Genomic DNA, 18,620 nt, shown 5'->3' with positions numbered 1-18,620 from the left:
TATTTCTTTGTAAATAAAGTTTGAAATTTTTTAAGTAAATAGATCGTGTATTCGTATGAATACTTATACATATTCCTACTCGATTAGCATGTAAACCAGGGATGCACGGTGCTAACTGCTCTAGTGTCTGTGGAAAATGCAGAGATGATCAAAATTGTCATCACGTGACCGGACGCTGTCCTGGAAACTGTACACCTGGTTGGAAACCACCTGGAAAATGTGATGAAGGTACTTTTCACTGAAGAAGTCAAAATTGCATTTATGGTTTTAAAAATCTTAACCCGAATCAATCAGAGAGAGAAAGAGAGAGAGATAATGATAACTTTATGTTATATTTTATATTTAGTCTGTAATTTGATTTGAAAAAGCGAAACATTGACACGAAATGTATTTTCAGAATGCGACATTGGGACATATGGAGATAATTGTTGGTATGGATGTAGTGCGAACTGTTATCTGGGTAATATCTGTGACAAAGGAAACGGTTCTTGTATCAAAGGTTGCAAGACAGGATGGACGTCTCGATTTTGCAACAAAAGTAAGACAACTCTCTAATCCATTAAATAAGCAATCAATTTCACTGTGAATTCTGACCATTAACTATATACTCATATTACTGTTTCATATCTTGTTTTTTTTTTTGACATTCATAAACTTAGTACAGAACAATTTATCAATTGAAAAATTGTAGTAAAATGAAATTTCACAGAGAGTCAATGTTCATATTTCAGCGTGTAAAGATGGTTGGTACGGACCAGATTGTCAACTCCGATGTAGCAGCCATTGCTACAATAACGGTATATGTGATAGGGAAACTGGATTATGCCCTCTTGGTTGTAAAGAAGGATATATTTCACCACTTTGTCAAGGAGGTAAAATATGTACATGTAATTCCATACATTACTTAAAAAATTCATTTCAATATCTAAAATGTATTATTTTGCATAATATATGTACGTTTTAACTTAGCTTTTAGAATTTGATTTTTTAAATTAGCATCTCAAAGCACTAGCTTGAAGAACTTCATTGGACCAATCATAGGGATAGCCATTGGATCATCTTTAGTTACATATTTCATCATTGTCTTCTCAAAACACACCAGAAGGTAAAATAATATTGATAAAAAGAAATAAATAATAATTAAGCTGTTGATGAAACCAGTACTCCATGTATTTCAGCGGGATTCAGATTTTTTTGTTTGTGCCTTTTTGTTTTTTTTTTCACAAATTTGTGAACATTTCAAGTAGTTACTCATAGATTTTCTTCTAGTGCTTCATTCTAATATTAGTTTCTGTTATTGCACTTACGTTTGGATACAAAAAGATCGGTACATGATGAGTTCACATTTTGCCTACTATGTGTAATAAGATTTACTGTTCAGTAATTTTTAAATTCCATCTCATAGGAAGCTGCACTCGAAGAATCCAGATAAAAAAGAAGCAAGAAATCTAAAGAGAAATACACCACTACCAATGCCTCCTTCTATAACGAGGCAAACACAGAGATATCAGTACGAACAAGCTGTAGACATACAGGAGGATGGTCGCCAGTATGAACTCTTGGAGGATGCAATCTGATATTTGTTGATTTCATCATTACATCAATATGATTATTCATTACTAAGCAAGCCTTCAAATATCAATTTTAATCAAAAACATAACTCAACACATTAATGGGTTGATTTATTTATATTTTTCATTATTTCTTAGCAAAATTTTTAAGATTTTGATTGAATTTGTTTTACTTGTGTGTTTCGAATTTTATACCACACCTGTTCAAGATCACTCTGTAAAGAATGAAACATATATTATCTAAAGTCAGTGCATATTTAGGGATTCTTGTCTGGTTTCTGACAAATAAATATATTGAAATATTTTTGCCTAAGTGTCTTTCATATTGAGATGTTTAGAATTTATAATTTCATATTTTCTTTCCTTCTTAAGTACAACATTACTGTACAATTTGACAAAGAAGTGGTACACTGAGATACCAATCCAGCAGGGACTATACTTGTTGGCGGAACAGCAGGAAAATATCACAACTGTTTTTTTCCCTATTTTACCAATGAATAATGAATTCACAGTTTTAAACAATCAGTCCTAAAAGTTTTTTTTGCAATAAATTAAATTTATAATCAGGATTTAAGTTTTATAATATAGTATATGAATGAGATTTTCCATTCAAACTGCTGTCTTGCTTGCCTTTGTAAGCTATCAATTTATAAGCAACTTTGAGCAAAAAAATTAATTAGAAGTTTTTCTGACTTATTTATTGGTCAGTATTTATTGTTCTAGTTTAATTTTGTATCGATTTATGAAGTTTTCACAATATGTGCTAAGGAGTAAAACTTTGAATATAAGAATCTTAGAAAATAACAAATATCCCTTTACAAATTCAATTACAACTTCTAGGACCTTTCCGACAAGCATAAATAAATAAATACAAAATAAATAAAAGTAAGAAATAAAATTAAAAAAAAAACAAGCTTGAATTTATTACCTAGGCGACAATGATAACCATCATCTTTATAAACAATGGAATAAATGTAGGAAGACCTCTTATCTCTAGAGTATGGAGCTCAAATTTATTGAATGTAACGATATTACTTAAAATATTCGTCGGAAGTGACAATTCACTTTTTCCCCAATTATTTAATTAATAGGAAATAACTCCATTTTGAATGAAATTTTGGCATCCAGTGATGTTAATACATTTGGATTTTTTTTAGCTTGCTGGAAAAACCCTAGAATTTACAATTGAAAAAAAAAATGAAAGATAAGAAAATAAGAAGAAATTCAGGTTAGCAAATATCGATATCAATTAAATTATTCATCTCAATTTGGAAGTGTTTTTGGTTAGAAAATCTTCTGTGGTATTAAGGGATAGAGAAAGAGCTAGATTTGTCATATTTGAATGGCCTTGATCTTTCACTTTGACCTAAATGTCAAGGTCTACGATTGAAAAATCTAATGCAGTTAATTCAAGGTCTCTAATACTAACGGATTTTTTAATAGCGCAAACATTGAACACTTTCAGAAGCAATAACTACTGAAAGGGGTAGAAGAGTGCTTTCGCACTGAATAGAGAGAGGGATGTACTAATTAAAAAATTAATCCAAGAAAATAGTGAATGTTTTGGAGGAGTAGTGATAGCAAGCTTTTATAATAATAACTCCTTTAGGGGTAAAGGTTTATAAACTCAGGGTTAAGATGGAATGCTACACCAAAATTTGATTTAATGGACTCTAAGACGTTTCAATTAAAATATGGTTTAAGCATGGAAAGAATGATATTAGCTCTTAATTATTTTATATGAGTTTTTCTTTTGTATTTTTTGAAAGAAAATGTAAAAATCATATTATTTGCAATTCAGATTCTTTAGAGTTTAAAATTTGCTTTAATAAGTGGAGGGTATAAATATCTAATAAAACATATCAAAAAGAGTTATTATTTATAAAAATTATTAAAATTATTCATAAAATAAAACACATTATTTGTTAATAGTTTTAAACCTATGGTTTAAATCCTCAAGAAACAAGTCACAAAGGGAAAGGTACGATACTCAATCATATTTTTAAAAGAAACTGAAATTGTGAAAGTTTAGAAAAAAATTGCTAATTTTCAAATTTGAACCAATCCCGATCAACGATCAAAATTGATACAACCTTCATTATTACTACAGTTTTGAACTTCGGTATCTCGAACACTGATATCTCGATACCATGGATATGTCGAAGTGATTTGGAAGTCCCAACCCCTTATTCTTTGAGTATTTTACCCTGGATATCTCGAATCCTCGGATATCTCGAAGTTTTTTCTCGGTCTCTTTGAGTTCAAGATAACAAGGTTTGACTGTAATTTACTGCCTACATGTATCTCATGCAGTTTCTACTGAGAAATCCATATGTTTGATAAGTTTAATAATTTTATAAACCATATTAAGCCAAAGGAACCTAGTATTCTTGTGAAATTGTTACATTATTTCAGTTTTTATAATTCTGTTTGGGATCAGTTTAATCTTGAGCAAGATTGGTCGAAATTTGAATATTAGCAACTATTTTTTAAACTTTGCAGTTTCTTTAGGAAATATAATTGCATTATACATGTTTTTTTTTTTTTCTATATGTAACTTTTTTTGTAGATTTTATCCATAGGATTTAACAAATAATAAGTATTATATTCATAAATTAATTTTTATTTAATCATTTGATTTAAATTTATCCTTGGTCCAGATATCCTATTTATGCAGTGACCAAGTTGGAAACTTTCCTATTCAACATGAAATCAAATAGCTAACAGGTAATTTTTATCCATTGTTTAACTTCTTTAGTTTTTTTTAAACAATTGCCTAAATATATCTTGCGTATTTATGAAAGGCCTCATTTGGCGACAGGAACTTATAAGTATTATTATATTAGTGAATACAAAACTTCGTAATAGATGAAACTGTTTGTTTCCTCAAAATGATTTCGGCATGGAGTACATATGTGTAGCACTTGCTTTAAGTTTTATCTTGCTGTTTACGGGGAATCAAGGATACGGTAAATATAAGTATTCAAATATAGTTTATAGTTCATTATTTAATTCATTTCTTTATTTCTCCAGTTTTAACATAGTCCTCAATATATGACTCTACACTGATTTATCTTTCATTAGTTAAAATGAAACTCTTTGCTTATTAACAATTTCAGGAATTCTAAAACGCGCAAACCAAGGGAATTTAGTTTGAAATGAAAAAAAGTCGATGGATAAATGGCAGTTTACTTTCCAAGATGTTCCTTTTTTTTTTAATTCAATGTCTGAAAGGGGATGGGGTGCAACGTTGTGGTTTTAAATGTATTAAAAGCCGAACTCATTAACATTCATTTGCTCAAATATGCAATAGTGGTATTTTATCAGCCAAAAATATCCTCCCTATTATAAAATACATATACCAGGTACGAAATTGCCAATAATATCCTGGTTTGATGTCATATTCTTTTTTACTATTTCCGCCTTATTATTTGTCTTGTGTCTATGGATGAACGTGAAATGACTACAAAATGCAGATAAATAGGGCTGAAATGTGTGCTACTATATGTTTTTTGTACTTTAGCATATTTTACGTTTTTAAAAATCCAATATAAAAAAAGGGTTTTGCAGAAACTCGCAATTATTCCCTACATCAAAAAAGACCTTTGAACACCAACGACGCAAGAAGAGTTATCTCTAAATAAAGATACAGCTACGCAGATGAATTTATTTATATGGCAGGTTTGTCCAGCTCGTTAAAGCAAAAACACATCACATTTCAAGGGTCTGCTGATATATTTTTTTTTAAATATAAACTTATGTGTCATCGTCGCCATATTGTATGAAAAAGCCTTAACAATAAAACGCTACAATGGCTGCTGCACCTTGCACAACATTTTGAAAGATGTACTGTAGACAATGTACTGAAATATTTTTCAATGAATAAAATTATGTTCAATAGTTACATTTGAGACATTCAATTGAGTCATTTCAATTTAGGGCTACTCCTTAATTAACAGAACAAAAATGAACCGAAATAAGTACATTTGTATGTTTAAAACAATACTTCATTTCCCATTAGATCACCACTCAACTAAATAACATAATTCTGTCTTATTTGTTCAGGATCACAATATCGAGGAAAGCAATTTAAATGTGCATGCATTTAAAATAATACTCATAAAAAGCAGTTTTTAACTTCTAATTGACATTCTCTCTCTCTCTCTCTCTCTCTCTCTCTCTCTCTCTCTCTCTCTCTCTCTCTCTCTCTCTCAAAAGAGATATTCCATTGCACTTTTGTTATAGATGAAAAAAATATGTCTACCAGCCATTCCAGAATTTGAGCCCATTATCAAGTAAAAAGTAATTATCGTAATCCATCTGCTTAACAACTAGAGCAATTCCGTAACTTTGATGAATGTTTTATTTTATGTGCACTTTTGCATTTTGGATGGATAATAATTTTTGTTTTATTTTTTATGTTTTTTTTAAAATATGCTTCTTTGAAACAAGAATCGGAAATGGTAGTTTTGAAGAAAATGCCTGCCTCTTTATGCGTATATCAAATATATTTTGCTTCAAGAAAGCAATTTTCAGAACAATGGGGATTCCCTATTTATAAAACACAAAATCGAACATTTTTGCTGTATGACTAATTTACACTTCATTTTATGACAATAGAAAGTAGATATGCAGTTTCCAAATATCGTTTTACATTGTGCTGTATATACCCTTGAATCTAGGAAAAATTGAACATCGTTTTTTGTTACTTGAAATTGTTCATATTATCTGCTACACCTAAAGGGCAAATAAAAAAACTGCAACACCCACTTTTAAAGAATCGCTGAAATGCCTCTTTAAAGTATTCATTTTCCTTTTAATATATTTTTTTCCGCTTATTACACAGGTATACACATGGAAGGTTCACGCATCCCCCCTCCCCCAATTACGACATCGTGTGAATATTTCTTAATTAAAAAATGGTACTTTTTTTTCAAATTAATCACTTCTTAAATGTTTGCTTAATGAATTATAACAATTCATGAAACAAAATCAAACTAACATAAAGAAAGAAAAGGCAATCAATCAAACAAACAACCAGACAACAGACAAGCAAAATCAGGCTTGTTTATGGGCGGGGGTCCACAAACACTTTTGGATCACGAAACACAGGCATCTAATCTTATCATCATTTTGCCTCTTCGAGAAAAAAAAACACAGACACACAAATCAGGACATGTATTTAAATTCACTGAATATGATCTTTTCAATACTAATTTCTATAGCCTTAAGAACCGAGGGGTGGGGGTTGGGGGTTGGGAGTGCTAAAACAAATCTACCTCATTAGTGTGTTCTGTAATATTTACGCCTGGTGACGTTTTTGTTTTGCTACTCAAGATATTTTCCTTGGTCGAGATAGAGCCCCGCCACACTGAAATATTTGATAATTTGTTTCCCCCAAAATTAAATTTATTCATACGCGCTTGTCTTAAAAGGAGATAGAGAAATTGTTGACAAGAAATGTCGTATTCTTGTCGACTAATTAAACACTTTGTCCTAGTTCCCTGCATGTTTCCCTCCTTGTTTGTCAAATTACTTTTTGTTATATATTTTTTTCAAGTTCTCAATATAATTGTATCATGGGAGATAGCTTTAGAAAGAGCTAAAGAGATTAAGATCTCAAAGGAGAATCTCATTGTGCCACAAAAATTCTGAAAACTAACCACATGTATGATTTATGAAAGAGTACAAGAAAACATCGACTGCAATTGTGTTTAATTTTTTTTTAAATAGATGTCAATGGAAAATACGCACAGGCGGTATATCTAAGGTAATATTGATCAAAACACCCCATTATACTTAAAAAAAATGGCGTACCTTGTTTACAGAAAACCTTGCACCTAACAAACCAGCAGAATATTTCGGCAGTTTTGGCCGTTGATGGTAACACTGACCAGAGAGAAGTCGGAAATAGCTGTGCCAGGATGAATTTCGTGTCTGTGGTTTGATGGAGGGTAGATCTCCAAGCCATTCACAACATCTACAGTATCAAAGTCTTCTATCCCAACGACAGTGACCAGTACGGTCATTAGGCTGAATATTTATTTCATCAAAGATACATGGAATACATATTTTATGTTGATTATATGCTCCTAGAGATCAAACATAAGTAATGTATTGTTTTGTTCTGTCTTCATGCAAGTACTTCAATATATAACGATTTGTTTTTCGTTAGCATGTTCGCTTTAATTTACCAATTCGATCTTGGTTTCGTGTCAAGTTTAACCTATTAGTAAGTAAGGGGGACTTAAGACTTTAATTTAAAACATTCCTGTCACGTAAAGTATAAATAGTACATCCGGAAATCATTGATCATCTCACAACGTGGAACGTTTGGAGTTTTTAAGGGGATATTTTGGTTTAACAAACATCCTTGACTTACTTATTTGAAAAGTAATAATGTGCTAGTTTGCAGATTCCCATCTTTACAACGTCAGGGGTCCTTAATCCGTTTGTGGCCGTTAATTTATTTTTTACGGGCTGAATGCAGCAGCGTTTTTCGGGAAAATAACAAATCCTGATTTTTTTTCTTCTTACTCAACCAATAAAATTAAGCCATCCGGTGACAAACATCTGTAATTGAGGTTTCTACTGCTAACTTTACGTTTACTTTAAATGTCAAATTATGAGAGCTCGAATTTGAATCGTACATCTTAATGAGAAAAAGCTGGAACGTAAAAACCAAAGAAGTTTGCCAGGGGGACCGACGACCGCAAGTAGAGACCCCTGATGTTGTGAGGATGGCAGATGCCTGTGTCATTATATATATATATATATATATATATATATATATATATATATATATATATATATATATATATATATCTTTCTTTTTTTCTCCAAAAGTTGCGAATCGCATTGAAAGCCATGCGGGTTTTTCACTTTATGTGTCAAATACAACTGGGATTAAAAGTGGATTTTTGTGTTACAAGAATGACGATAAACTACCCCCACTTCTGACTGAGCATGTTTGTATAAAACGTGCACGATACATTACCTACTACAATGAGCGTGGGAAAGGAGTGATTGTTCCAAAGGGATCACGACCAAACGAAACAATAGCAGAACTTTGTGAAGTTCAAGTATTGGGTACATTTTTACTATCGATATTTTGTACTTTAAATATACACCTGTACGGATTTTTTTTTCTTTTAACCTGAAATTAAAATTTGAAAACTTCAATATTTGTAGTACAATCGTATGATTTCTAGGTTGTAGCAAAAATAATGTATACGGGGAAAACTGTGATAAACCTTGCCCAGAAAACTTTCTGGAACGTAACTGTCACATAGTGACCGGAAATTGTCAAAAATGCATTAAATGGAAGGCAGGGGCAGCGTTGTGAGAAATGTGAGAAGTGAAAAAAAAAACTTTCATTGCATATAAAAAAATAAAATTTGATTTGAAAAACACATTAACACTTTTTTTTTTACAATTATGTATAAGCACAATTTGCCTACTAACGTTTGATTGTATTTTCAAGAAAAAATGCAAACTAAAACTTGCCTTTCGGCCTTTTACATTCAGAAAAAATGCTTCCATTTTTTAAATTCATATTTTTGTTCTTTACAAGGCTGTAACTACCATTGAGGCAAGCGAGGCAAATGTCTCACTAAAAATTCAGAGTTTTCTGAAAAGTGAAAAAGTTTAACTTTGAACTTTTATTAATTATGAGTGTCTTTGTACTAAATCAATGCTTTCAACTTAAGTTTCAATTTCTGTAAATCGATCATCTCACCAGGCGCTTCATAATAGTTAAGAAAGCATATAAAAAATGATTCAAAACGTGAATACTTCCAAAGATTAAGTCTTTAAAATGCTTAAACCCAGGTTTTGAGGACTCTTCCTCCCCCCGAGAATCCCGATCAACACACTACCCTGGACCCGCTTGGGACTCAGGTGACCCCCAGATCCCTTGCCTCACTAAAATTTGAGCCTAGCTACGGTCTTGCTGTATGATATTTTTAGAGAGTATATATACATGATGTTTTGTTTTGCATGTAATCATACTTCATTTGTTCTTCTTATAAAGGTAATGTCGGTTTCTTTGGTTTTAACTGTACCACACGCTGCAGTGAGTTGTTTAATAATGTAACATGTGATAGCATTACTGGGGAGTGTTTGCTTGGTTGTGCAGCTGGCTACATTGGATTGCAATGCAATAAAAGTAGGTAGAGACATAGCAATGAAATGAACTTGTGGATTTGTACCAGCCTGAACTAAATTAAAGTATGTAATTTACAAAGGAAAGGGAATCGGAATTATACAAATGATTCTCGAAAAACCCAAAACATCAAGTCTTTTAACAACAGTTTATATCAAGTAATAAAATACATGTAATTTGAATTATAACGTTTCTAGATGTTGCACATATCTATTTCCCCAGGTGTAATGATTACCCCAAACAGACACGCACAATAAATGTTAACCGATTTTCCCAATTCAACACCGTGACCAGTCACTCATGGAATGTGAGATCCTTTCATGTAAATCCTGTCTAAGTAATATCACGGCCCAATGTAAAGTGTGTTTGTTTGTTCATTCCTTTAACACAATATGTAACAAAATGTAGGTCCATTTTTTTATGTATTTTATATGCATCATTTTGAAACACAATTGAATTGAATTTTTATCACAAAGAGTTGAAATGCTTCTATTAGACCAGTCTAAAAGTGATTAATACGCTGATTATGGAATTTTCAAAAGGGTTGTTCACTTTTCTTCCCTTAAAAATCTGTCTCATAAAACGTACATGTAAACAACTACGGCTGTTCAAATGTTCTATTGCGGGGGGGGGGGGGGGGGGTTATCACTGTATATGACTTCCCTTATCTACTTTCAACGATCCCTTGACCCCTCACTGATTCGATATTTCTCTCTGAAATTACATGTACGTGTAGTACTAGTGTATGACAACTTCAGCAAGGTATAAGAACAAGAATGACTACGTCAGATTTTCTTTAACAGGGCGAAAAAGACAGGTTGTATATTTTTTCTCATTTCATTAATCCCGTTTTTGATTAAATTTGTTATTTGTTAGATTATGTGATTTAGAAAGCATTGTATGCTTCAATTCAAGTGATTGGAATCTAATATTATCAGTAGTAATTGAATTATGTTCATTGAAAGATTTGAACAAAATTTCTTTTTGAAATATAGTGTGCACAGGTGGAAAATATGGAGATAATTCCAACAATGATTGTGGTCATTGTGTAAGGGGTAAACTGTGTGATCACGTGTCTGGATTTTGTGAAGAAGGATGTGCAGAGGGAAACAAAGGTCAAATTTGCAAATCACGTATGTAAGAATAAATTTTAAGAATAATACTCCCAGGGTTTACAAACAACATGTTTTGTCTATATACTGTTATCGACCTTTCTCTTACTGTCAAAGAAATGATTTATTAAATGAGGCATTTTATAGATATGTTTTTAGTATTTTTAAGTATCTAAGCCGTCAAATACGAACAATGATTGCTCTAAAGCAAACTTTGCTTAGTTATATAACTACAACTGTAGCTGCGGTAAATAATATTAATTAATATAATTATAACTAGAGCAATGCTCGTTGCAAAGCAACGAGTAGGTCTTCCGTCCGATTTTCAGAACTGCTTGTAAAATGGGTAAATGATAAATATACCATTCATTCAAAAGAATGCCTCCAGATCAAAAATGATGTCGATCTGTATTTAGTATTTTTATTATTGATATCTATTCTGATTTTTGGTGATATAAAGCAAGTTTAGACTTCTTCCGGTTTGACAGGAAGAGACTCCAATCGACAGAAAATTGTGTCAGAAGTCTTGGGTGAAGTATATCATTTGATTTTAAGTTAATATCTGCAGAAATACGTCATTTAAGGTTACTTCCGGTTGAACCGGAAGTTGACAAGAGTGACGATTCTCGACAGGAAATACGGTCAGACGTCCTCTCTGACATGTATAATTCAATTCAATGCCAATATCTGTGAAAATAGGCAATTTTTGACTACTTCCTGTTGGCCGGAAGTGACGTCATTTGACGAATTTTGATGATCTCACTAGGTGCTACTTGTCATTGTGAACAACTTTACTTCTTTGATGTATCACAAATTCTCAATACTTTTTGAGATATCAGGAAAAAAACTTTCGGCCCCTCTAGATCCCTTATTTTAGGGGCCAACCCCTTTTCCAAGATATTGTTTGAAAGATCTTTTAATTCTGCACTACTTTTGTTCTATATGTTATAACAAAATATTTCCAAGTAAAAAGATATTGTAGAAAAAGTGTTAGAAATTTTGAAACTCTCGATATGCAAATTTTCGAGCCATAGCGAGCGTCGGCGCTTTGTACTTCCGGTGGTTATAAGATACAAAATTCACTTCTTCGTAGGCTGCTCTATCATCACTGAAAATTTCATACTTCTATGATCATCGGTTTTTGAGAAAGCGCTCTCGGACAAAGTGACCCTCCTAAAATCACTAAATTGCGGAAATCTCCGAACCGGAAGTGATGTCATCAAAATTAAAAAAAATTAGATTTTTTGATGTTCTACCAGACCTGAAAGTTTCATGAAAATCCGTTGAGCCGTTTTCGAGAACTCGCGTGCACAAAATCGGTAAGAAAAATAATAATAATAACTAGATGAGATCTCGTTGCGAGCAACGAGTAGGTCTTCCGTTAGATTTCTGATAAAATCTTGATTGGGAAATTTTGATTGATAGAAGAAAGTAAAACAACTTTAAATGTAAAAAAATATTCATATCAATTCTTCAGAATTGTTTAGCAACTCATAAAAGAGTGAAATCTATTAATTTCAAACAACTTCCAGTCTTTTCTATTCACTTCCGGTATGACCAGAAGTAGTCAAAATGACTTTTAACTCTTCACCGAGTGTGGAGGAATCATCCCTCAAAGTTTCGAGGAAAAATGAGCATTTTTTCGACTACTTCCGGTTCGGATAAAATAACTTCCGGTGGAAATAATATGACTCGAAACAGTCTATTTGTCTCTATTAAAAACATTTCAATAAAAAAAAATGAAAATTTGCATATTTTTAAACTACTTCCGGTGGACAACGGACGTCACGGCAACAAAAACTATACAGGTTTCTCAATTGTACGAGTCACAATCTATCATCCCTGAAAGTTTCAAGCGACCTGGCTAATACCTATCACTAACTATAATCCCTGAAAGTTTGACATTGATATCTCTTGTCGTTCTTGAGATTATCCGCGGACAAAATGCCATTTTGAAATCAGAAAATGGTCTCTAACGTGGCACCGGAAGTGAATTTCCAAATTTTCTCTCAGATAGATCAAGTTCATGTTACAACACACTATTCCTGGAAATTTCATGTAAATGCATCCAACAGTCTTCGAGAAATCGCGTGCACAAAATTAGAAAGTCAAAAAAATAAGAAGAAGAAGAAGAAGAAGAAGAAGAAGAAGAAACAGTAGAATCACTATAGGTCTTCCGTTGAAAACGGAAGACCTTAATAATAAAAATAGTGGAAAAGAAACCTAAGAATAACAAGAAGGTCTTCCGCTGAAGACGGAAGACCTTAATTATATCAACAAGAATAGTTCTATTGCATGTAGAAAATGAGTGATATTATTTTGGTTTTCAATTAATATTAGCATTTTTTGGGAAAATTGAAATAATGTATGCTTTCCGGGTAAGTATGTTTAAGTCTAAAAGTATCTAAAATATTTTTAGCCTTATGTCACCTTTCTAAAGAGATCAGTAATCTTCTTTACAAATCACCGAAAAAAAATATATTAGTCCTACTTTGACAAAAACTATATCAATTGTTGAAATTGTAGGTGAGTATATCGAGTTACTTGTAATTCCTTATTCGAGGTTTTTTTTTTTTCAGAAAAGTTCGCGGACAAGTTCTATTGTGAGCGTGCTATTTGCATGAAGCCAGTAAAACTCTGCAGATAAAAACTATACGACGTATTTTCCAATATAAACACAAAGATTTGTTGTTTTCTAATGATCCTTAAAAATATACAGAAATATTATTTCGATTAAACACACAACTACACGAAGCCTGTCAAGTTTTTCACGCGTTTGTTACATTATACAGGCATTTTTTTTAAATTAAAAAATTGCACTGTTGTAGTGTATAGAGATTTCAGATAATTCACCTGTACATGTACATGTAACTACAGGACGTAATTCATGAAACGCGTCATCTTGTGAAATTTCGAATAAACATGGAGGGGTTCTGACTGTTCTATCGCTAATCATAGATGATCAATGCGTAAAAACAATCAAAGATTGGCGATGCCATTGAATGCATTAATGCACAGAGCTATCAAAAAATTATGTGCAGAGACAGGAAAATATCCTAAAGAGACTGAAATTTATTTTATAGATGTTACTGGGAATTGCCTATACGTAAAACGTTGCTTTATTCAATAATCTTGTGATGTATGTTCAAAATCTTGTGATGTATGTTCAAAATCTTATGATGTATATTCAAAATCTTGTGATGTATGTTCAAAATTTTGTAATGTGTATTCAAATTCTTGTGATGTATATTCAAAATCTTGTGATGTATGTGCTATATCTTGTTATGTATATTCAAAATCTTGTGATGTATGTTCTATAATCTTGTGATGTATGTGCTATATCTTGTTATGTATATTCAAAATCTTGTGATGTATGTTCTATAATCTTGTGATGTATGTGCTGTATCTTGTTATGTATATTCAAAATCTTGTGATGTATGTTCTATAATCTTGTGATGTATGTGCAATATCTTGTGATGTATATTCAAAATCTTGTGATGTATATTCAAAATCTTGTGATGTATATTCAAAATCTTGTGATGTATGTTCTATAATCTTGTGATGTATGTTCTATAATCTTGTGATGTATATTCGATAATCTTGTGATGTACATGCAATAAACTTGTGATGCATGTGCAATAATTGCATTTTGGGTAATATGACGCAATAGTGTAGTCTAGTTAAGTAAGGACAGTTTTCATTGGTTGGAAATAACGAAAGTAGCGGGGTGATGCATACATAGATCAATTGGCCTTTCATTTCTTTCGTTTTGATCGCCGAAATATTGCCGACTCGGCGTTAAACAATAATTATCAATCAGTATTTCGTTTTGATACAAAGAAAAGAGACATAAGATATGGATTATATATGCAAGTATATCAGTGAGGAAGATATAAATGTAATTAACATTATAAATAGAGTGAAGTCCTCAAATCATCGAAAATCTTTTTTCTAAAGAAAATCAATAGCTGTTCATCAAATTTTCTTCTTCTCCTGTAAAAAGAGCTGATCGGTAGTCTAGTGATAATGAAACCACAAAGAAAATTTTATCTTCTTGTCATATCAAACAGGGTGATTACTTCAAGTGTAGGAGGAAAGGCCGAGAAATGCATGAAGAAAATATATTGCTGGACCGGGAATCGAACCCGGGACCCCTGCATTACATGTACTAGTCAGGTGCTCTAACCACTGAGCTATCCAGGCTGATATCCACGGTCCGTAAAGCCCTAACTTCTACATTCCTCCCTCCTTAAACAGTCTTCGACCTCGAAGACACAAGTTCTAGGGCCCTGCCAGGAATTACTAATTTACACATACACTGTAACCTGAACAAGGCCTCCCACACTGGCCACCAAATGTAGTAGGAAAGGAGAAATGCACGAAGAAAATATATGGCTGGACCGGGAATCGAACTCGGGACCCCTGCATTACATGTACTAGTCAGGTGCTCTAACCACTGAGCTCTCCAGGCCGATATCCATGGCCCGTAAAGCCCGATCTTCTACACAAGCATAATTTTATATTTGGAATATACTCATTATAAATTTGAAGAGTATATATAGAAGTTTAAGGCTTATCTAATTACAATGTCAACTACACTCTATCTTTTGTATGTTTTTTTTTTCAGTTCGCAGCTACTGTATACATCACTGTCATATGATTTTCTCAGTGTATTACACATGTAGTGAGACAGCTGATTAGGTTTGACATAAGATATGGTGATTGATCACCCACAGTCATGATTGCTAAAACTGATGACCAACTTGATGCAACCCAATGTTTAACCTATGTGACCTAAACTTATCTCACAGATTTTTTGTAAGCCTTCCAGTCATTTTTAAATATACAATGTCCATGCATGCTTCACATGGAGAGTTGTAACTTGTTAGAGAAGTCAGATAAAACCCCTGTTTTTTCCCTGTCAATTGAAAAGCAAAATATCACTGTCTAAATCTTCTGCAGAATTGTATCAGCTAGAGCCTTGATAGATGCTACTAAAATGACACAAGACATTCCATCACATATAGATATGCTTGCAATGGCTTACATCTCTTACATAAATCATCATGCTGTGAAGGCTTTCACTTGTGTTTAACTCCAATTGGCTTCATAACATTTTGCTCAAAGCTAATATATCCTGGCTCAACATCAGATGTTTGTCATAGTCCTACATAGTGAGGTTCAAATTCTAAAAAAAAAAATCAGTGCAGGAGTCCTTAATTATCTTACATGTATCTGATGAAAGATTCATCATTCACTGAATCAGGACTGTGTCTAAATATACCTGCTTTTCTTTTATTCATAGGTCAGTTCACTTAACTAGAGGCTGCATTGTGCTTTAAAATTGCCAGTGAACAACATCACTGAACAATGAAGGATCAAAAACTGAAATACTTCATTTTTGGTTTACTTTCACAGATATTTCATCTATGTTCATCTTGTTAACTTGCAAGTCCCTCTTTTGAAAGAAGTTGCATAATTTAACTTCAATATTATCCTTTTGTCACCTGTTCAACTATTATAATTATATACATGTACTTAAGTCTATGTTCTCCAAATGTTTCTGATGGAAGTTTTGTATTTTGTAGATTCGTTAAGAGTGAAATTGACCATTTTATGTGTTTTAAAAAATTCTTACAATCATCAGGTCACCCGCATGGCGCAGTGCTTAGAGCATCTGCTCTAGATTTGCATGGCGCAGTGGTTAGAGCATCTGCTCTAGAGTCCCGAAGTAAGGAGTTGATCCATATGTCGTGGGTTCGAATCCCACTGTGGGACGTGGAGACCGGTCCTTCGGATGAGACCGTACAAACCGAGGTCCCGTGTCACAGTAGGTGCTGGTACGAAAAAGATCCCTCCCTGCTCAATGGCCCTAAGTGCCGAGCATAGGACAAAATTTGCAGCTCTCCATTGGCAAGTGATGGCACCTCCATATGAGTGAAATTACTCGAGAGGGACATTAAACAACATACAAACACACTTATCAGTTGGACAGCAATCAATGGCAATGAGTACTTCACTTATTCCTTTGACAATATAAGTATTTTTAATACACATATTACTTGTTGCAATATTTAAATGATCATGTTTTACAAATGAATGATTAAAAATTAGACATTATGCAGAAAGTGTATTTTTACATGTCACTGAACTACACGTGTATGGAATTTACTACCAAATGTTGTATGTTCATGCACTAAAAAAGTACTGAATTGAAATTTTATTATTATTTTTTTTAACATAATCTCCTTCACTTTATTTATCTCAGATTTACATTGTCATATCAATTACGGAACAGTACAGAGACCAACATAGTTTGTCAAAGTTTCTAGTTTTCTCTTGGTGCTGGAATAAAGGTACTGTAGTAAAAATTTATAGCAGTGCAATATTTTTAGTACATTCCTTATCCTACACAATTCTTACAATAATGACACTGTTGACCAGGGTCCCAACCAAGAAGATGCAACATGTCTTGTTACACATGTGTTGACCTTGAATCTGGTGGTAGTAGACAAGGTCAGTTTTCAGATGTAAAGAATCTTCCTCATATTCTGAAATATGAAAATATAATTAAAATTTATGAAAACTAAGGTAAATTTTTTACAGATAAATTTCGCCAAGTAGTCGGTGATAGCCCAAAGGAGCACTGGAGTTATAAATAGAGGATATTCAATGTTTTGTAGATGAAGATGGAATTTATTTCACGAGTGGGACATGATTTTTTGATATTTTTACGAGTGCGAAGCACACTTAGTCTCTGTCAGGATGGCTCATTAACTCTATCTTATAACAGGCCATGGATTTATTTAAAAACACTCTTCGTGAAGGGAACAAAAATCGTAAGTTTTGCCGCACTTCTGATGTTCTCACACCGTGAGAATACCATGCTTTCAAACTGTGTCAGAATATCACTTTTATTCAGAAAATAAATTACAGTATTTCACTGTTGAAAATGTAATAAACCTTTTTATGATATTATAAACAATAACATGTACCTAAGTATAAGTCTTCAGATAATGGACTGCATCTTCAGCTGTTAATAATGCAGCGGAGTAGGTACGCTTGACTTTCACAATCTTGAAAATTGCTGTCCTAGCATACAGAGTCTCATAAGATACTTCACAGAGAGGAGGATGCAGAACTAAATTATGTGAAACACCTTAAGCACCCAATCAATTCATCGAGCTAAATTCCTGAAACGTAAACCAAAATATTTCAATCTTTGAAAACTAAAACCATGTCCATAGTACATGAATTCCCTGCCCAGTTTTCATTGTAATGCAACATGAAAAGAAATGTGCTTTGCTTCGTTGTTAAAGATTAGGAAAATGAGAGATATTGAGGTCAAGGTTACAGTGAAAGTTAAGTCAGAAAGATGTGACACAGTTGACTAGCTGTGACCAATTTGTGTTAGTGAATGCATGAGGTTTAAAGAAAATCGTGAGAATAGTTTCTTTCAAACTTATATTAAAACAAGACTATGAGTAAAGTCAAAATGTCATGGGAAAATAATTGACAGAGTTGATAAGTTTTCACCAATAAATTTTATTATATGTGATAAAGATAAAAATATATATCTTTAATGGTTTCTTTTAAATTGAGTTTAAAATAGTAAGGTCAAAAAGAAGGTAAAAAACAGCTAGTCTTCAATTAATTAGTTTTTGCATAAAACAAACCAGTTTTATCTGATTGAATTCGTTGATTTTTTTCATAAACATTCAAATATATAACATTACACTAAAATTTAAATTTCATTGCATTAAGGACCCTCTA

The 18,620-nt window shown here is 32.6% G+C and overlaps 1 long non-coding RNA gene across 1 annotated transcript in view; it reads right to left on the bottom strand.

Annotated features, from left to right (window-relative positions):
* Positions 1 to 16,905: 16,905 nt before the first annotated feature.
* Positions 16,906 to 18,620, bottom strand: part of LOC133193455 (uncharacterized) — a 5,474-nt gene continuing 3,759 nt past the window's right edge. The window contains exons 3-4 of the long non-coding RNA XR_009721938.1: positions 17,843 to 18,040; positions 16,906 to 17,398 (exon numbers count right to left, since the gene is read on the bottom strand). This is a non-coding gene — a long non-coding RNA (uncharacterized LOC133193455). The remainder of the gene's footprint in view (positions 17,399 to 17,842; positions 18,041 to 18,620) is intronic.

This window comes from Saccostrea echinata, unplaced genomic scaffold (assembly GCF_033153115.1).
Source record: "Saccostrea echinata isolate AGI-Se365-2 ecotype Australia unplaced genomic scaffold, CSIRO_AGI_Sech_v1 ptg000027l, whole genome shotgun sequence".
Lineage (NCBI taxonomy): Eukaryota > Metazoa > Mollusca > Bivalvia > Ostreida > Ostreidae > Saccostrea > Saccostrea echinata.
The sequence above is the reverse complement of the archived record's forward strand: the minus strand, read 5'-3'. Positions and strand labels throughout refer to the sequence as shown.